The sequence below is a fragment of the Triticum dicoccoides genome, chromosome 4B (assembly GCF_002162155.2).
Source record: "Triticum dicoccoides isolate Atlit2015 ecotype Zavitan chromosome 4B, WEW_v2.0, whole genome shotgun sequence".
Classification (NCBI taxonomy): domain Eukaryota; kingdom Viridiplantae; phylum Streptophyta; class Magnoliopsida; order Poales; family Poaceae; genus Triticum; species Triticum dicoccoides.
The window spans coordinates 593,571,146-593,593,121 of NC_041387.1; the positions used below are offsets into that span (position 1 = coordinate 593,571,146).

The following is a 21,976-nucleotide window of genomic DNA, read 5'->3' on the forward strand; positions in this document are numbered from 1 at the left end:
GACCGCGCGACACGCGCGGCGCATCTGCGCACACAGAGAGCCCTCACACATCGTCACTAGTCATCACCGGGACGGATGGAATCATGGCCGCAGAGCGCACGGGCGCCGCCTCGGCGGCGCTCAACGGCTTGAGAACCGCATCCACCATCTTGCCCTTGGCCACCTTGGACTTGAGGCGCGGCGAGCAGCTGGAAAGAGCATCATGAAGCGCACGAAGCCGCATCGCCCGTTCGAACAGATTGATTAACAGATCGACAGGTACATACCTCCGGCGAGCACAGCTGGTAGAACTTTGCTCGGGTGACCAGCGGCCCGAACCGCATGGAAGTAGGGAGCTTGCCCTCTGGATCTTGAGGCTTAAACTCCATGTCCATCCAGTCCATTCTCCGCTTCATGTACTTTTTAGATCCAGCAAACATTCATCAGTGGTACAAAAAGCGATAAGCTGGTGTGTATATGTTGGTGTCTTCTGTTTCCGCGTACGTCAAATCTAAGCTGCAGATTCGAGGAAGTCGATCATGGTGTGTACCTTTTCAAGCACGTACGACGGCGGCGACCTGTGGTCCGGCATGAAGGCGGAGACGAACACCGCAGCGGCGACCTTCTCCGGGAACAGCTCGCAGGCGAGGGCGATGCTCACGCCGCCGAGGCTGTGGTCGACGAGCACCACCTTCTCCCCGGGCGGGACGGACCCCATGAGGTCCAGCAGCGGCTTGCTGTAGTCACGGAACGTCGGCACCTCGCGCAGCGGCCTGGGGTCCACGCCCGACGCCGCCAGGTCGGGCGTGCTGACGCGGTGCCCAGCCGACCTGAGCCGCGTCGCGACCTTGAACCAGGCCCAGCCACCGACGCATACGCCGTGCACCACTGCACCAGAACGAAGTGCTTGCTGCTAACTTGGTCAGCCGGAGCCGCCATGTGCATACGCCGTGCACCGGAACGAAGTGTTTGTTCCTGCGGCTCTGATGTCTACAAACTCGGACGCTGTTGCATCTATAAGAGCATCTCCAACACGCCGCGCACCGGAAAAAACTGTACTTTTGCGCGCGGAGCCGACACAGGCGCTCCAGTAGCCGCGCAATAATCACGCACGCAGTATAATAAGTTCAGTGCATGAAGGAAAATGGCATCGCATGCGTGCTGTTTATTTAGTGCGCCCGTTCTCGCGCACTGGACAGCGACGAGTCGCGCACGATTCACCAACCGCAAGATCTGAGACCGCCAGGCGCTGGCGTCGCCGCCCGCACCTTTCCTATTTGCTCCGCGACCCGTCGGCGCTTCCCCCGCCTATCCCCACGCGTTGCCGCTGCTTCCTCCTCTCCTCGCCGCCGACCCTCGAGTGCACCATTCCGCTGACGAACAGCGCCCGATGGCCGTTTGCAGCTCGGCGCCCACAACGTGTTTGACAAAACGCTTGCAAATTATGTATTGCTTCAACTTTATGTTTTGTAAATGAATTTGATGCATGTTGTTTGTAATTTTAAACTAGTTTAAATTCATTAGTGTAGATGAGTTCGTCCTATGATTCTTTCGACAAAGAATTTGATATTCAAGAGGACCTCACAATGATCCTAGCTATGCACGTCAATAAAAAGCCGAAGCACGATGGTTCGGTTATGGTCGTCAGAAATTGTGGAGGGATAAGATCGATGCCCACAATAGATTGACGAGGCACTATTTTATGGAGAATCCCACATACCCCGAGTCCTACTCTCGGCGCCGTTTTAGAATGAGCATCGAGTTGTACAAACGCATTGCGGAAAAACTGGCGAGGCATGATCGGTTGTTTCAGCAAAGGAGGAATGCCGCCGGAGTACTCGGGCATGGCACCTTCCAAAAGGTGACTGCCACTTTGCGTATGTTGGCATACGATATTCCGGCGGATCTTCTTGATGACCACTTGGCCATGGGTGAGAGTCAAGCCATCATATGTGTCAAGCGCTTCACAGTCAGAATTGTGCAAGTGTTTGATCCGGAATATTTGAAAGCTCCCAATGCTGAAGACACCGCAAGACTTTTGGAGATGAGCAAAGCTCGCGGGTTCCCAGATATGCTTGGCTCAATACATTGCATGCATTGGAGTTGGAAGAACTGTCCTAAGGCATGGAATGGACAATTCCACGACCAGAAAAAGGATTCCACTATAATCCTTGGAGCGGTTGCCAACCAGGAGACTTGAATTTGGCATGTTTTTTTAATGCCTGGATCGTTGAATGACATCAACGTTCTTAATCAGTCACCGCTCATGAATAAGATTGCAAATGGTGAAACTACACCAGTGAAGTTTGTAGCAAATGACCATACATATAACTATGGCTACTATCATACAAATGGCCCATGCGATGCAACGATAGAAAAAAATATATCATAATTTTCAATGGCTATGACCACATTTTGCTGCATCACCGAGGTACACTATCACTCTCGATTTCATGAAATCATGAATAATTTTTAAAATCATGAACATTTTTTAAACTATATTTGAAATAGTGAACATTTTTTTAAATTTGGGAACACTTTTACAAATTTTCGAACATTTTCTAGAATCAAGAACATTTTATGAATTCACTAATATTTTATACTATTCAAAAACATCTATATTGTGAATATTTTTAACACTTTTCTTGAATCGACGAACATTTCTAGAATAAAACATTTCTATTGAAATTGTGAACAATTTTTAAAATTCACAATCATTTTTTTGATTTAACCAACATTTTTTGAAATGCTTGATCATTTTTTGAATCAGTAAATATTTTAAGAATGAATAAACTATTTTGTAAGTCACAAATAGTTTTTAAATTTTTAGGATATTTTCCATTCATGAACATTTTTTGAATTAGCAAAATTTTGCTCAATTTCATTAACTTTTTTAATACATCATTTAAAAAAAATCATGAACATCTTTTGATATCCTGAACATTTGTTTTAAAATATTTGAACTTTTTGGAATAAGCAAACATGTTTTTTACAAAATCATGAACATTTCTTGAATCCACAAATATTTTATGATTTCTTTAAAAAAATTACATAATTCTCAATTCTCTTTTATTTTTCAGACTTTTTTGAAATCCCAAGTTATTTAAAGTAGAAAAACGAAAAAACAAAAAAGGAAAAAATATTGGCAACTTTTTGGCAACTTTTGATTTTTCCAAATATTGGCTTTCCAAATGTTGGCATCGAACCAATTATGCTTGCAGAGCACAGTATAGGAGGTCCCTACTGCATTGAGCCGCCCCAAGCGGAGGATTCCCCTGTGTGAAATGTTTTTTCTCACCTGGCATTGGTGGGTAATATTTTGCAACTTTGAGGCCAATTTCGATGATGTGCCGCCAGAAGCAATAGCCCCTTTATTATTAGGTATAGATAAGGTATCAATCGTTTGTGGGGGTGGCAGGCCTACCTTGAAATTCAAGGGTGGCTAGTTAGAAAAGGAGGGATTTTCATAAGCTTACATAAAAGTTAGTTAAAAAATAATAGGGCTTTGCTACACCTACGAAAGACTATATAATTTAGGGCTTACGTAATGATGTGTCAATTGTTAATTGGATGTTAGTGGGGGTGGCAGGCTCACACTAAAATTTAGGGGGATTTTTATTTAGGAGAGAACAGATTTTTCTAAGCTTACATAAAAGTTAGTTCGGAAATGATAGGGCTTTGCTAGACCTACGAAAGAATACATGATTTGGGGCTTACGTAATGAGGTGTCAATTGTTAATTGGATGTTAGTGGGGGTGGCAGGCCCACCCTGAAATTCGGGGAGGGGGTTAGTTAGGAGGGGAGGGATTTTCATAAGATTACATAAAATTTGTTCGTAAGTGTATCATTTTCGAATTGACATCCATTGAAAGAGCCACGTGGAAAGGAGAATAAGGCTGAATAACGTGAAAAGGAGATTATGAAGCTTATTAGCGAGGTATTGTAGGTTGCTTGATTTTTATCAGAAGAATCACCTAGAAGGAGCTTGTTAGTTACACTATATGAAAATCACACGTTGTCTGCAAGTAAGCCGAGTGCCAAAACACGGTTCATCAGCTTACGTCCATGTAAGCCGAGTAGGGAATGAAAAACATACGGCAAAAAAAGATAATTGGCTTACATAGAAATAAACAGAGTGAGTACCAAAAACGATCTCGACGTAGGACAAAGACTCGGCATATAGGCAGAAAAGCACTCGGCTTACAGCCAGTGCTTGACAAAGGTTCTTGCCATGTGTCGATCATGGAGGCTGCACACGGCTTCATGACGGTGCTAGTTATAAGCTGAATACTCGATAAACGGCACTAGGCCTACATGTAGCCTATTTTCGAAATCTATTTTATTTTGCATTTTAATGTGTTTTAATGTGTCGCATTTGCATTTATATTCACTTATTGCATTTTATTTTCCCTATATCTCAACCATTCTATTTAGGCTAGTTTTCATCGCCCTTTCGATCCCCAACTTCATGATAATTACCAACCTTTTGCATTTAAGTTGTGGGGTATTGCCTTGTACTCTTCACGACCCCTAGTGTACCCATATTAGGATCACATGCAAAACGATAAGTTGTTCCGAACCTTAACATGATTTGACGAATCTCTTGTTCAGTACGCCCGAAAACGTCTACCCCCTAGTTTTTTTTTCAAAAGGGGTGATTCCATCAGCATTATCCTATATATTTGTGTATGTTATAAGTTGTTAAATGACCATGAGAAAATCCCTATGACCTGCGAGATAGTCTGACAAGAAGGTTCGGGACTTGGAGTGCTCATCCCCCTCTTCGAGTTGACAGGAGGGAATCTTGTGGACAAGTGCGCTCAAACCTGGTTTGGCACACTAGTAGAAAAATGGTCTAATGTGCAGCTCATTAGTCCCGGGTTGTACTTGAGCCGGCACTAATGTGACCATTAGTGCCGGTTCCAACGGCTAGGCGGGCCGCTCTCAGTAGTACCGGTTCGTGGTGAATCTTTATCACCGATTCATGCCACGAACCGGTACTAAAGAGAGAGGTGGCAGGATGTTGTCAGACTAGGGCCCCTCCAGCACCTTTAGTACCGGTTCGTGCCACGAACCGGTACTAAAGGTCATCCTACATATAAACCCTTCGTCCAGCTCTCTGTTCTTCCCCCTTTCCCCTCTCCTCTCTTTTCTTTCCCTCTTCTCTCGAGCTTCATCACACATTTTGCCCAAATTTTGTCAAGATTTGAAGGTCCCCATCCATTCAAGTGATCACAAAGGTTAGCAATTTTGTCCTTTCATCTCTCATTGCTAGATTAGCTTTTGCAATGCTTTATGTAGTGATTAATTTGTGGGTTTTAGTAATTTGGGAGGAATTATATGTGGTAGTTTATTTGATTTATATGCAATTTGAGCTTAAAATAACTCTTAGTTTGCATATGTAGGTGTGGTTTACTTAGTGCCTTCCCGTCTCCGTCGTAATCACCGTCGATCGTCCGCAACGACCCGTCGCTAGCACCACCTTGTGGTGAGCCTCTTGTTCTTATCTTTTTTATATAAAAAAAATCATGTTTGTGTGATTTAGATATATAGTTACTTGTATAATTATCTTACCCATATGATGTTTGTTATACATAGTGCCATGGTTTTGATATCTGTCCCCGTTGGCCCTCGTCCGTGTTATGATTCGGATGTGGTATATTCTCTTCTAAAACTATTTGTTGCATTTCTTGTTTATGACAAATTATGCCCATCAAGTTGACATTGATATTTTTATCTAGGAGGTATGTGAACCGGAAATTCCAACTGACCCTATGTCGAGAGGTTAAATTTAGTTGAAAGAGAAAACGAGTATTTGAAAGAAAAATTGAAAAGAAGGGGAGAAGATGGAATTGGAGTTGCATGTTGCCGATGTCGTCGATGATCACAAGATCAAGATGGAGAAAATGCGGTTGAAGATTAGAAAGATTAGAAAATATGCCATTGATAGTGAGGCTTGGTATCATTATATTGTTGGATCAATTTTTACCTTAGTTGCGATCTTGATCGCATTTGTTGTTGCATTTAAATGCTTTAGCTAGAGAGTTATTTGTATGTTGCATTTAAGTGTTGTATGAACTTTATGTATGAACTTGTATTAATTTGGTCTATTTGGTGGTGTGTAATGAAGATGCGCCGGCAATGGATGTACGATGACCGATGCTCTCCCCAGTTCGTTGATGGCATGCATACTTTTCTGATTGCGGCTCAGGCAAACAAGCGAGCGGATGGTTTTATGCCTTGTCCATGTGCTGGCTATAAGAATGATCACAATTACTCTAACTCAAGAACCATTCACGTCCACCTATTTGAGTCCGGTTTCATGCTCCACTATAATGTTTGGACCAAGCACGGAGAAAGAGGGGTTATGATGGAAGACAATGAAGAAGAAGAGGACGATGATAGCTATCCTGGCCATGGGTTCCCTGAATACGATGATACAACAATGGGGGAAGAAGCTGAGCCGGCAATGCGGGAAGAAGCTGAAGAAGAGGCATCAGATGAGCCCGCTGATGATCTAGATCGGGCCATTACCGATGCAAAGAGAAACTGCGCAAGTGAAAAGGAGAAGAAGAAGTTGCAGCGCATGTTAGAGGATCACAAGAAATTGTTGTACCCAAATTTTGAAGGTGACAAGAAAAAGCTGGGCACCACACTGGAATTGCTGCAATGAAAGGCAGAGAATGGTGTATCTGACAAGGGATTTGGAAAGTTGCTAGTAATGATAAAGAATATGCTTCCAAGGGACAACGAATTGCTCGAGAGTACGTACGAAGCAAACAAGGTTGTCTGCCCTCTAGGGTTAGAGGTGCAGAAGATACATGCATGCCCTAGTGACTGCATCCTCTACCGCGGTGAGTACGAGGATTTGAACGTGTGCCCGGTATGCGGTGCATTGCGCTATAAGATCAGCCGCGATGACCCTGGTGATGTCGAGGGTGAGCGCCCCAGGAAGAAGATTCCTACCAAGGTGATGTGGTATGCTCCTATAATACCACGGTTGAAACGTTTGTTCCAAAACAAAGAGCATGCTAAGGCGATGCGATGGCACGGAGAAGACCGTAAGAAAGACGAAAATTTGAGAGTACCCGCTGACGGGTCGCAGTGGAGAAAAATTGAGAGAAAGTACGGGGAGGAGTTTGCAGGTGACCCAAGGAACGTATGGTTTGGTCTAAGCGCAGATGGCATTAATCCTTTTGAGGAGCAGAACAGCAACCATAGCGCGTGGCCTGTGACTCTATGTTTGTATAACCTTCCTCCTTGGTTGTGCATGAAGCGGAAGTTTATTATGATGACAGTGCTCATCCAAGGCCCTAAGCAACCCGATAACGACATTGATATGTACCTAAGGCCATTTGTTGAAGAACTATTACAGCTGTGGAATGGAAAAGGTGTACGTGCGTGGTATGAGCACAAACAGGAAGAATTTGACCTAAAGGCGTTGCTGTTCGTGACCATCAATGATTGACCTGCTCTCAGTAACCTTTCAGGACAAACAAACAAGGGATACCGCGGATGCACGCACTATTTGGATGATACCGACAGTATATATTTGGATAGTTGTAGGAAGAATGTGTACCTGGGACATCGTCGATTTCTTTCGAGCAGGCATCCCGTAAGAAAGAAAGGCAAGCATTTCAAAGGTGAGGCGGATCACCGGACGAAGCCTCGCCACCGTACTGGTGCTGATGTACATGCTATGGTCAAGGATTTGATGGTAATCTTTGGAAAGGGTCCTGGAGGACAACCTGTTCCGAAGGACGCTTATGGACGCGCACCCATGTGGAAGAAAAAAATCTATATTTTGGGACCTGCCCTATTGGAAAGACCTAGAGGTCCGCTTCGCAATCGACGTGATGCACGTGACGAAGAATCTTTGTGTGACCCTGCTTGGCTTCTTAGGCGTGTATGGGAAGACAAAAGATACACCGGAGGCACGGGAGGACCAGCAACGTATGCACGGAAAAGACGGCATACATCAGGGTCATGCCAGCTACGCTCTTACCAAAGAAGAGAAGGAAATCTTCTTTGAATGCCTGCTCAGTATGAAGATACTGTCTGGCTTCTCATCGAATATAAAGGGAATAATAAATATGGCAGAGAAAAAGTTACGGAACCCAAAGTCTCATGACTGCCAGGTGATTATGACGCAACTGCTTCCGGTTGCATTGAGGGGGCTTCTACCGGAAAACGTTCGATTAGCCATTGTGAAGCTATGTGCATTCCTCAATGCAATCTCTCAGAAGGTAATCGATCCAGAAATCATACCAAGGTTACAGAATGATTTGGTGCAATGTCTTGTCATTTTTGAGTTTGTGTTCCCACCATCCTTCTTCAACATCATGACGCACGTCCTAGTTCACCTTTGTGAAGATATTAACGTTTTGGGTCCTGTATTTCTACACAATATGTTCCCCTTTAAGAGGTTCATGGGAGTCTTGAAGAAATATGTTCATAATCGTGCTAGGCCAGAAGGAAGCATCTCGAAGGGCCATGAAAATGAGGAGGTCATTGAGTTTTGTATTAACTTTATTCCTGACCTTAAGCCGATTGGTGTTCCTGAATCGCGGCATAAGGGCAGACTGGATGGAAAAGGCACGCTAGGAGGGGATCAAATAATATGTATGGACGAGCATTCTCTCACTGAAGCACACTACATAGTTCTACAGAATTCTGCCTTGGTGGCTCCGTATATGGAGGAACACAAGAATTTTCTACACTCCAAACACCCGGAGCAGTCTGACGACTGGATTACACATGAACAAACGGGGACTTCCGCCGGTTGGTTGCAGACACGTGCCATGCATGATGGCAATATTGAAGATGACCTGTACTTGCTGTCCCAGTTACCATCTTCGAATATAATGACTTTCAAAGGGTACGAGATAAATGGAAATACATTTTACACGATCGCCCAAGATAAGAAGAGCACCAACCAAAATAGTGGTGTCCACTTTGATGCAACAACCAACATGGGAAAGGAAACATATTATGGTTACATAGAGGACATATGTGAACTTAACTATGGAGGTGGTTTGAAGGTCCCTTTGTTTCGGTGCAAATGGGTCAATATGATATGAGGCGGGGTACCGGAAGACCCGCAGTACGGAATGACAACAGTGGATCTCAACAATCTTGCGTATGCAGACGAACCATTCGTCCTAGCCAATGATGTGGCGCAGGTTTTCTATCTGAAAGACATGTCTACCAGGCCGAGAAAAAGAAAAGATAAGGAAGCGAATGCATCATACGATGATCCAAAGCGCCACATAGTTCTTTCAGGGAAAAGAAACATCGTGGGAGTGGATGACAAGACAGACATGTCAGAAGATTATGAAAAGTTTGATGAAATTGCTCCATTCACAGTGAATATTGATCCGAGCAACCAGTTAAATGATGAAGATTGTCCATGGTTACAGCGCAAAGGGACACACGGAAAGAAAAAGTTTCACACCCAAAGATCCCACTTTGGGATGTGATAGGCTTCACCGTCATCACTTTCTTATGTAGTGACTTTTTAGACTTATATATCTGGAAAGTGCTGCGTCGAACAAAATGGAGGGAATCTTTGTAATAGTTAGGGTACTTATGTGTTTTGGTATTTGAACCCGAATAAATTTTATGTGCAAAAACTAGATGCACTTCGTCTACAAATTAGTTCGTCAAATAATTCAAATTTAAACTATTCAAATTTGAAAACTACTAGTACTAACAGAAAGTTTGTAATTTTTTGTACCTAAAGAAAAAATATTCATAAATAAATAAAGTAGAAAAGAAAAAAAACTAATTTTTTTGGAGACTTAAATAAAAAAAGCCCACCTACTGGGCCACAGCGGCCTGCATACGACTAGTAACCCAACCTGTAGTTGGGCCAGGATGTAGGCCCGCAAGGCCCAGTAGGCCCACAGGGCAGAGAGGCAGAGTTAGGCCCAGAAACTTGCTATAGAGAGGAGTTCGAGAGAGCAGCCGCGCCGGGGCTTTTAATCAAGTGCGGGCGCCCCTCGGCTAGCGAGGTGGGACTAAACTTGCCCGCACCGCACCTGCGCCAGTGCACCCCCTTTAGTACCGGGTCGTGGATCCAACCGGTACTAAGGGGGGGGCTTTAGTACCGGTTGGAGCCACGACCCGGTACTAAAGGGGGTGCGCTTCCCGCCGCTTCGTCTGGCCAAAACAGACCTTTAGTACCGGTTAGTAGCTTCAACCGGTACTAAAGGTAGGTCCTATATAAGAAACACTTAAAAAAATTGTCAGTTCGTTCTACCTCTGCTTCTTTCTCCTCTGCCCTGTCACCGCCGCCCCTCATCGCCGCCCCCGTCGCCGCCTCTCGTCGCCGTCCCCGTCGCTGCCCGTCGCCGCCGCCCCCGTCGCCGCCCCCTCTGCCTCGCCGTCTCGTCGCCTCACCATCGCCCGCGCTGTGAGCCCCTCTCCCCGGCCCCTCCAATCAAAGCCGCCGCGCTGCTAGCGCAGTGCACACGCGCACGCATGCACACACACACACACACGCGCACACACACACACACGATTCTATTTTTAGTTTTTATTTTTTAGTTTTTTAGTTTTTTCTGTTTTTTATACAAATGTTTTAGATGAATTAATTAATTAGATTATATTAATGTCAAATAGTATATAGTGTTAAAAATGTTGCAGAAATGTTAGAAATTTTAGAAATGTTAGTTTTAGCTAGATGAATTAGATTAATTTCAAATTGTTATAGAAATGTTAGAAATGTTATAGAAATGTTAGTTTTTAGTTTCTTATAATTTTAGTTATAGAAATTTAGAATTTGCATATAAGAAATCACAATGCAATCATTTAAAAAATGTTACTTTTGCGGCGTATAGTATTTGTTCTCGACGATGCCCGGCCCGCATCCTCGCCATCGACCGTTCGCGATGATGTCCTGCTTCAGAGGACCCATGTCCGGGACTGGGCTCCGCCGGGCTGGCACTGGGAGGTGCTACCTTCAGGGGCTCGCTGCTTGGTGAGGAACCCGGGTCCCGTCGTCGACCCTGAGCTCCTTTGGTGGCGTTCCCGTGGGCCACTTTCGGTGCGGAGGGAGCCGTCCCCGCCGGAGGTGGTGCATCGTTGTGTCAGGGAGGAGGACGAGCACGTCCGTCACTACAAGGCTGCTATGGACGTCGGGTTCTCCAATACCTGGCAGCGTCTTTGGGGAGATGACCGGAGCTATGATCCTGTGATGGTTCCTTCTCTTTGGGTGCCCACCGCTGATATGTCTCCAACGTATCTATAATTTATGAAGCATTCAGGCTATATTACTATCTGTTTTGAATGATTATGGGCTTTATTATACAATTTTATATTACTTTTGGGACTAACCTATTAACCGGAGGCCCAGCCCATATTGCTGTTTTATTGCCTGTTTCAGTATTTCGAAGAAAAGGAATATCAAACGGAGTCCAAACGGAATGAAACCTTCGGCATCATGATCTTTTGGAAGAATATCATCCTGGAGGCTTGGAGATCAAGTCAGAAGATCCTCGAGGAGCCCAGGAGATAGGCCCCCCCTATAGGGCGCGGCCCCCTGTCTCGTGGACCCCTCGAGCACCCCCGGACCGACTTCTTTCGCCTATATAACCCTACGTACCCTAAAACCATCGAAAATCAAGATAGATCGGGAGTTCCGCCGCCGCAAGCCTCTGTAGCCACCAAAAAGCTCTCGGGAGCCCTTTCCGGCACCCTGCCGGAGGGGGAACCCATCGCCGGTGGCCATCTTCATCATCCCGGCGTTCTCCATGACGAGGAGGGAGTAGTTCACCCTCGAGGCTGAGGGTATGTACTAGTAGCTATGTGTTTGATCTCTCTCTCTCTCGTGTTCTCTCTCGTGTTCCCTCTATGGCACGATCTTGATGTATCCCGAGCTTTGCTACTGTAGTTGGATCTTATGATGTTTCTCCCCCGCTACTCTCTTGTGATGAATTGAGTTTCCCCTTTGAAGTTATCTTATCGGATTGAGTCTTTTATGAGAACAGTTGATGTATGTCTTGCCGTGCTTATCTGTGGTGACAATGGGATATCATGTGCCTCTTGATGTATGTTTTGGTTACCAACTTGCGGGTTCCTCCCATGAACCTATGCATAGGGGTTGGCACACGTTCTTGACTCTCCGGTAGAAACTTTGGGGCACTCTTTGAAGTAATTTGTGTTGGTTGAATAGATGAATCTGAGATTGTGTGATGCATATCGTATAATCATGCCCACGGATACTTGAGGTGACAATGGAGTATCTAGGTGACATTAGGGTTTTGGTTGATTTGTGTCTTAAGGTGTTATTCTAGTACAAACTCTTGAATAGATTGATCCAAAAGAATAACTTTGAGGTGGTTTCGTACCCTGCCATAATCTCTTCGTTTGTTCTCCGCTATTAGTGTCTTTGGAGTGACTCTTTGTTGCATGTTGAGGGATTGTTATATGATCTATCTATGTTATTATTGTTGAGAGAACTTGCACTAGTGAAAGTATGAACCCTAGGCCTTGTTTCCTATCATTGAAATACCATTTACACTCATTTTTATCGCTTGCTACCTTGCTTTTTTTATAATTTCAGATTACAAATACCTTTATCTACCATCCATATTGCACTTGTATCACCATCTCTTCGCCGAACTAGTGCACCTATACAATTTACCATTGTATTGGGTGTGTTGGGGACACAAGAGACTCTTTGTTATTTGGTTGCAGGGCTGTTTGAGAGAGACCATCTTCATCCTACGCCTCCTACGGATTGATAAACCTTAGGTCATCCACTTGAGGGAAATTTGCTACTGTCCTACAAACCTGCGCACTTGCAGGCCCAACAACGTCTACAAGAAGAAGGTTGTGTAGTAGACATCAAGTTCTTTTCTGGCGCTGTTGCCGGGGAGGTGAGTGCTTGAAGGTATATCTTTAGATCTTGCAATCGAATCTTTTTGTTTTCTTGTTTGATCACTAGTTTAGTTTATAAAATAAAACTACAAAAAAATGGAGTTGAGTTTGTCTCATACGCTTCGTCTCTTTAATATCTTTCGTGAGTTTGATGGAAAGGAAAATTGTGCTCAAGTGCTAGAACAATAATGCATTAGAATGCTTGGTACTATATCTTTGAATTATGAGCATGATTGCAATGTTGTTAGTATGAATTCCTTGAATATCCATGAAGCTAATGATATGCAAAGCCACAAGCTTGGGGAAGCTATGTTTGATGAATATGATATTTTTTGTCCCCCAAGTTTTGATGAGAATATTTATTATGATGAAAGCATGCCTCCTATTTATGATGATTATATTGATGAAAGTGGGTTTGGAAGAGTGTCAACTTTAGGAAGTAGTGATCCCACTATTTTGGAGGATGTTGAATCTTATTGTGATGAACATGAAAGTGGATTTGGAAGAGTGTCAACTTTATTTAGTGATGATTCCACTATTTCAGAAGAGGTTCCAATTGATTATGAGAAAAAAAGTTGATATCCATGATGATTATTGTGATGACTTGTATGCTATTAAGAATAATGATAAACATGAAACTTGTCATCATGATTTTAGTTTTCAATTGGATTATGCCTCACATGATAATTATTTTGTTGAGTTTGCTCCCACTACTATTCATGAGAAGAAATTTGCTTATGTGGAGAGTAGTAAATTTTCTATGCTTGTAGATCATGAAAAGAATGTTTTAGGTGCTGGTTATATTGTTGAATTTATTCATGATGCTACTGAAACCTATTATGAGGGAGGAACATATGCTTGTAGGACTTGCAATAATGTCAAGTTTCCTCTCTATGTGTTGAAAATCTTGAAGTTATGCTTGTTTTGCCATCCTATGCTAGTTGATTATTGTTCCCATAAGTTGTTTGCTCACAAAATCCCTATGCATAGGAAGAGGGTTAGACTTAAATGTGATAGTCATATGCTTCATGATGCTCTCTTTATGTTTCAATTCTTATCTTTTATGTGAGCATCATTGTCATCATCATGCCTAGCTAGAAAGGCATTAAAGAAAAGCGTTTGTTGGGAGACAACCCAATATTTATCCTTACTGTTTTTGTGTGTCCAAATGATTATGCTACTGTAGTAATCATGTTTTATAGCTCTTGTTTCAATAAAGTGCCAAGTAGAACCTTTGGGAAGACTTGGGTGAAGTTTATGTGATCTTGCTGTAGAAAACAGAAACTTTAGCGCTCACGAGATTAGCTGCCTTTTTTATTGGAGAGTGCTTTTAGGTTGATTCTTTTTGAATATGATTAACAGACAAATTACGCAGGTCCAGAAATTTATTTCAGAATTTTTGGGGTTCCAGAGGTATACGTTTGATACAGATTACTATAGACTGTTCTGTTTTTGAAAGATTCTATTTTCATTGTGTTGTTTGCTTATTTTGATGAATCTGTGAGTAGTATGGGAGGGTATGAACCATAGAGAAGTTAGAATACAGTAGATATTACACCAATATAAATTTAGAATGAGTTCATTACAATACCTAAGTGGTGGTTTTTTTTTCTTATACTAACAGAGCTTACGAGTTTTGTTTTGAGTTTTGTGTGGTTGAAGTTTTCAAGTTTTGGGTAAAGATTCGATGGACTATGGAATAAGGAGTGGAAAGAGCCTAAGCTTGGGGATTCCCAAGGCACCCCAAGGTAATATTCAAGGACAACCAAGAGCCTAAGCTTGGGGATGCCCCGGATGGCATCCCCTCTTTCGTCTTCGTTCATCGGTAACTTTAGTTGGAGCTATATTTTTATTCACCACATGATACGTGTTTTGCTTTGAGCGTCATTTTATCTTGTTAGTATTTTCTTGCTGTTATTTAGAATAATGTTTGCATCTTTATTTTCAATAAAAATGTCAAGGATAGCCTTTACCATGCTTGTTTTGCTAGTATACATGTTGCTGTTTGAAAACAGAAAGTTTACCGCTGTTGCAAAAATTCCCTAGAAAAGTCATAGAACGGTATAATGTTGAATATTTTTTATTATTAATATCTTATAAATTTATTACAGTGGGAATTTTAGTTCATAATTTTTGGAGTTAGGGAAGTATTGATACTCTTGCATTCTTTACAGACTGTACTGTTTTGGCAGATTGCTGTTATGTTTGCATTGTTTGCGTATGTTTGCTTGTTTAATGATTCTATTTGAGGATAGGAGTATTAAATATGCAGAGGCATTTAGTATTCAATGTTGAATAATAATTTCAGTGATTTGTTACAGTAGGAAGTGATAAGGTTTTGCATTGGTTTATACTAACCGATCTCACGAGTTCTTGTTGAGTTTGTTGTGAATGAAGCTTTTGATAAAAAGAAGAGAAACCATGATATGAGAGGAATTAAGGAGACAAAAAAGCTCAAGCTTGGGGATGCCCAAGGCACCCGAAGATAATATTTCAAGAAGTCTCAAGCATCTAAGCTTGGGGATGCCCCGGTAGGCATCCCACCTTTCTTCTTCGACAACTATCGGTTAGTATCGGTTGAACCTAAGTTTTTGCTTCTTCACATGAGTTGTGCTATCCTTGCAATGTCATTTTATTTTGTTTTTCTTGCTGCTTGAATACAATACCAAGATCTGAAATTATTTAATGAGCGAGAGTCTTCACATAGTTGCATAATTATTTAGCTACTCATTGATCTTCATTTATATCTTTTTGGAGTAGCTTTTCATTTACTCGTGTACTTCACTTATATCCTATGAGTAAATTGTTGAATGAGTTGATTCTCATAAATCTGAAATTATATATGCCTCATTTGCTTATTCCATGGGGAGTAATGACTTCACATCTAAGAAGTAGAGGTTGTAAATTTATTGACGGTTAGCAAGCATTGTATTAGTCATTTGAACAATTCATGAAAGAATATTGAAGGAAGAGAGATTTCACATATAAATATATTATCATAGACATCTTTTATAATTGTGAGCACTCATTATATATGACATGCTAAAGAGTTGATGTTGGCCAAGGAAGACAACGTAATGGGTTATGTTTTCTCACATCCCAGTTAAAGTATATTGTCATGGATCATTCAAACATGTTGAGCTTGCCTTTCCCCCTCATGCTAGCAAAAAATTCCTAGCACCAAGTAGAGATACTACTTGTGCTTCCAAATATCCTTAAACCCAGTTTTTGCCATGAGAGTCCACCATACCTACCTATGGATTGAGTAAGATCCTTCAAGTAAGTTGTCATCGGTGCAAGCAATAAAAATTGCTCTCTAAATATGCATGACTTATCAGTGTGGAGAAAATAAAGCTTTGTACGAACTTGTTATGGAAGCAATAAAAGCGATGGACTGCATAATAAAGGTCAAAGTGATGTTCTTTCGCATTAAGATTTTGTGTATCCAACCCTAAAAGCGCATGGCAACCTCTTCTTCCCTCTGCGAAGGGCCTATCTTTTACTTTATGTCTTTTACTTTATGCAAGAGTCAAGGTGATCTTCACCTTTCCCTTTTTTCATTTTATCCTTTGGCAAGCACTTTGTGTTAGGGTGATCCGGATATATATATATCCAATTGGATGTACGTTAGCATGAACTATTATTGTTGACATCACCCAAAGGTGAATACGTTTGGAGGCAACATTATAAGCCCCAATCTTTCTCTGTGTCTGATTAAAACTTCATAACCACAAGTATTGCGTGAGTGTTAGCAATTGTAGAAGACTATATGATAGTTGAGTATGTGAAGTTTGCTAAATCAAAGCTCTGACATAGACTCTTCCTGAAAGTAAGATGAATTGCAATTGTTTGATTTCTAATAATGAAGTTTGCTAGTTTTCAAGAAAGTTTATGGACTATGCTTTGACATGTGAATTGCTTGTTACTTTATCGTGAAAAGTTTTATGAGATGAACTACTGTTATGACATATAATCATGCTAGAAAAGGTGATTGAAATTATCATTGATCAAACTTGTGCACCTTCTAGCATTCACACTTCATAAATTCTTTCTTTATCATTTACCTACTCGAGGACGAGTAGGAATTATGCTTGGGGATGCTGATACGTCTCCAACGTATCTATAATTTATGAAGCATTCATGCTATATTATTATCTGTTTTGAATGATTATGGGCTTTATTATACACTTTTATATTACTTTTGGGACTAACCTATTAACCGGAGGCCCAGCCCATATTGCTGTTTTATTGCCTGTTTCAGTATTTCGAAGAAAAGGAATATCAGACGCAGTCCAAAAGAATGAAACCTTCGGCATCGTGATTTTTTGGAAGAATATCATCCTGGAGGCTTGAAGATCAAGTCAGAAGATCCTCGAGGAGCCCAGGAGATAGGGGGCGCGCCCCCCTACAGGGCGTGGCCCCCTGTCTCGTGGACCCCTCGAGCACCCCCGACCGACTTCTTTCGCCTATATAACCCTATGTACCCTAAAACCATCGAAAATCAAGATAGATCGGGAGTTCCGCCGCCGCAAGCCTCTGTAGCCACCAAAAACCTCTCGGGAGCCCTTTCGGGCACCCTGCCGGAGGGGGAACCCATCACCGGTGGCCATCTTCATTATCCCGGCGCTCTCCATGACAAGGAGGGAGTAGTTCACCCTCGAGGCTGAGGGTATGTACCAATAGCTATGTGTTTGATCTCTCTCTCTCTCGTGTTCTCTCTCGTGTTCCCTCTATGGCACGATCTTGATGTATCCCGAGCTTTGCTACTGTAGTTGGATCTTATGATGTTTCTCCCCCTCTACTCTCTTGTGATGAATTGAGTTTCCCCTTTGAAGTTATCTTATCGGATTGAGTCTTTTATGAGAACACTTGATGTATGTCTTGCCGTGCTTATCTGTGGTGACAATGGGATATCATGTGCCTCTTGATGTATGTTTTGTGACCAACTTGCGGGTTCCGCCCATGAACCTATGCATAGGGGTTGGCACACGTTCTTGACTCTCCGGTAGAAACTTTGGGGCACTCTTTGAAGTACTTTGTGTTGGTTGAATAGATGAATCTGAGATTGTGTGATGCATATTATATAATCATGCCCATGGATACTTGAGGTGACAATGGAGTATCTAGGTGACATTAGGGTTTTGGTTGATTTGTGTCTTAAGGTGTTATTCTAGTACGAACTCTTGAATAGATTGATCCGAAAGAATAACTTTGAGGTGGTTTCGTACCCTACCATAATCTCTTTGTTTGTTCTCCACTATTAGTGTCTTTGGAGTGACTCTTTGTTGCATGTTGAGGGATTGTTATATGATCTATCTATGTTATTATTGTTGAGAGAACTTGCACTAGTGAAAGTATGAACCCTAGGCCTTGTTTCCTGTCATTGCAATACCGTTTACGCTCATTTTTAATGCTTGCTACCTTGCTGTTTTTATAATTTCAGATTACAAATACCTTTATCTACCATCCATATTGCACTTGTATCACCATGTCTTCGCCGAACTAGTGCACCTATACAATTTACCATTGTATTGGGTGTGTTGGGGACACAAGAGACTCTTTGTTATTTGGTTACATGGTTGTTTGAGAGAGACCATCTTCATCCTACGCCTCCTACGGATTGATAAACCTTAGGTCATCCACTTGAGGGAACTTTGCTACTGTCCTACAAACCTGTGCACTTGCAGGCCCAGCAACGTCTACAAGAAGAAGGTTGTTTTATATTTCTTCTGGATTAGTTAAATAAAAGCTATGGTGGACAATACCGACTGAGAGGGAGAAGAGGCCTTGTTCGAGATCATACGCTCCCCTCGCACGCCAAATGATCCAAATGAAGAAGATGACGGCTCCCAATATCTGTACAATACCGGGGAGGGTGATGATATGATATTCGATCGCGACGACCGAATTGATGAATTCATGGACGACGACTTTGATTATGATGGCGAAGAAATTAATGATTATGATGGCGAAGAAAATGTTGATTTTGAAATAACAGAGACCGGCGAGGTATATTCATATAAGCAGGCATCTTGTGATCATCACATGTTTTAAATGATTTGAAGATATATTAACGAATCGATCTTTCTTCTTTCAGCCCTCCGGATCGAGCAAATCTTCTACAGGCAGAGTGCGAGGCCCGGGCAAAAAGTTGAAGGAGGGCGTAAAGTACAACATCGATGCCATCAAAACTAATGGTGAACCAATAGCGCATAAGAACATTGCAAACAAGTTCGTTTGTCAGTACGGAGTTCTTGTGAAGGACAAACTCCCGATCTCCCTTGAAGAATCGAAAGAGCCATCAAAGCCCCGTCCAGGTCTTACTTTTGTCGACGACAGAGCAAAACCTGTGCTTTGGGAAAATCTCATGGAACATTTCACCCTACCAGATCATTTCACAGCTGCAGATGTGGAGAAAGTCAAGGACGCTGCTCTTAGGAAGATGGAAATTGCATTCAACAACCACAAGAAAAATGTATGGAATAACTATGTCAAAGCAGGAAAGAAGACTCCAGAATTCAAGGGAACACTAGAGAACCAAAGAGAACACTGGCCCGCTTTCGTGAAATTCAAGGAATCAGAATTATCTAAGGGATGGTCCAGAAGAAACAAGGACAATGCCGCAAAAAGGAGCAATTCCATAGGCTGGGGCTAGGTGGCTATGCGGTGGCAATGCCTAAGTGGGATAAGGCTGAGCAAGAGATGCTGGCTGCACATGTCACTCCAGTTACATTGAGCTGGCCCCCAGGTGCAGAAGTTGGTTCTATGCGCATGGGGGGGCCTTGGACCCGAAGACAGGCCAGGTTTCGAAGAAGGCATGTCTTAAAGGAGTTGATGTTATGTTAGTTGAAGCAATCGAAGAAGCTCGAAAGGGGATGTTCACGCCCAACAGAGAGAACGACAAGCTTACGCGTGCCCTGGGAAATCCTAAACACCCCGGAAGAACACGAGGCAAGGGCGTTGTTCCGTGGTATGAGGGCATTTTTGACTGGAACACCGACTACAGAAGCCGTGCGAGAAGGAAGATGGAGGAGGAGAAGAAGAAGAAGCTGGAGGACGAGCAGAGGAAGCAGGAAGCAGAACGCCTTCAAGGCCTAGAATCAGCACGCGCGGACTTGGCACTCAAATTCCAGCGCCAGCAGCAGCAGATCGACTCACTTAGCCGGGAAAGGGGGTCTCTACAGTGGCAGCAGCTAGCGGATGATCCAACATTGGATAGCACCGTCCCATCCATGCCGAGAAGCAGTGTGGGTTCTGCCCCGGGCGACGCACTGCTGGATAGATACCCTGTGGATGACATCATCGAGAACACTAACTGTGAGCTACACTTCAAAATAAAGAACATATCCGTGAAGGCGGCGGGCGCCGTTGCTTATACAAATCCCCCCGGAGCAACCAACCATTGCTGAACGATTCCAGCCAGCTATGCTCGTGTCGTGGTTGATGAGGTGTTGGACCAATATTCGGGGCTAGTGCTTGACATTCCTGGAGGTGATGAGGAGCACACACTGGGAGAGGCCATACATCATATCATCCTATGGAGAAAGGATTGCATCATCTTTTGAAGGCAACCGACACCGTGTCAGCTAGAGCTTGACATCCCATGAGGTGACGAGGAGGAGACGACTCCCGCTCCTCCTAGTCCAGCGCAGCTTCAGTCCACTCCTCCTACTTCAACTTAGCCAACGCGTGAGGCCACTCCTCCTACTTCAACTCAGCCAACGCATGAGGCCACTCCTCCTGCTTCAACTCAGCCAACACGTGAGGCCACTCCTCCTCCTCCAAGTCCACCAATGCGTGCCACTCCTCCTCCAAGTCTGACTCCGCGTCAGTCGTCTCCACTGCCTCAGCAATCGCGAAAGAGAGCCACCGCAACTACGGTGCGTAGTGCTACAAGTCGAGGTAGTACATGAGGTACAGGCGGAGGCAAGCGATTTAGATATGGTCCAAGCCTCGCGTCTCTTCCGCAGAGGCCTTACGACATGACCAAGGAGCAAAACGAAGCCATAGTGAAGGCCCAAGTGGACTCCCATTTTGGACCGAAACCGCCACCACCGCAAAGGGAGAAAGTGCCCAAGGATAAGATTGACCACTTTATTTGTATGGCTACAGCACCAGCTCCCAAGCCCGTTGACTCAAACTATGAGCGCCAAATCAGGAAGGCACATCGAGGACGACAAAAGGAGTCGAGCTCGAGCTCGAGCCAAGCAGCTGGCCAAAAATGCGGGAAAACCGTTCCCCAGCTAGGAGAACACGCGGTGCAATCGATCCCCCCGCTTGTTGTACCAACACATGAGAGTACAGGCGCTGGTCAGCTAGTAATAACCGACGAGCATAGAAGGCAGGCTAAAATGCTCGGTATCATTGTTGGACAACTCCTCGAGATTGAGCCCATGCCTCTGCTTAGAGAGGAGGACATAAAATGGAAATATGTCCACGGACAACCTTTGATCAAGCCTGAGGAGGTCAAGAAACTAACAACGAGAATGTATGAATTGCATGATTGGTACATGAAAATTACCAAGAGTACCAATCGAGAGTCCCTCATGGTGAAAGTCAAGGAAGAGTATTACTTCCATAAGCTAGCTCTATCCATTGAGTATTCAGAAATATTTTAGTTATTCAATCAAGACGCACTCGAAAAATCTCTAGTCAGTTGCTATTGTCTGTAAGTGATTTCTTTCTGTAATTTAAGTGTCAAGCTAGCTGTAGTGCTCATTGATCGATCATTACCTATAATTATCCTCACTATATTCTTTTCTATGGTATTATGCAGGATGAAGATGTATGAAATGAAAAAAGGTGGACGCTATGGCATTGGGTTCATTGACCCAAATACCGTTAATGAAGAAACATGGAAATATGCATGGTATCAAGCAGATGTAGAGAAAAACATGCTAGAGTTCTTGAAGCGCCTCAATACCAATGAAGATATACTACTTCCTTACAACTTCCTCTGAGTCACACTGTCTTGTACTACAAATTCTGTTTTTACTTACTAGCTAGCTAGATGTTAATAATTATTACTACTAGTGATGAGTGTTATGCAATTGCCTGCTTAATTAAGACATGCAAACGTGTGTGTGCATGCAGTTACCATTGGATGTTGTTAATC

The 21,976-nt window shown here is 43.1% G+C and overlaps 2 pseudogenes; one reads left to right on the forward strand and one right to left on the reverse strand.

Annotated features, from left to right (window-relative positions):
• LOC119292859 overlaps positions 1 to 924 on the reverse strand; it is a 5,850-nt pseudogene extending 4,926 nt beyond the window's left edge.
• A 757-nt stretch (positions 925 to 1,681) lies between these two features.
• The window catches only part of LOC119292860, a 53,615-nt pseudogene continuing 33,320 nt past the window's right edge, over positions 1,682 to 21,976 (forward strand).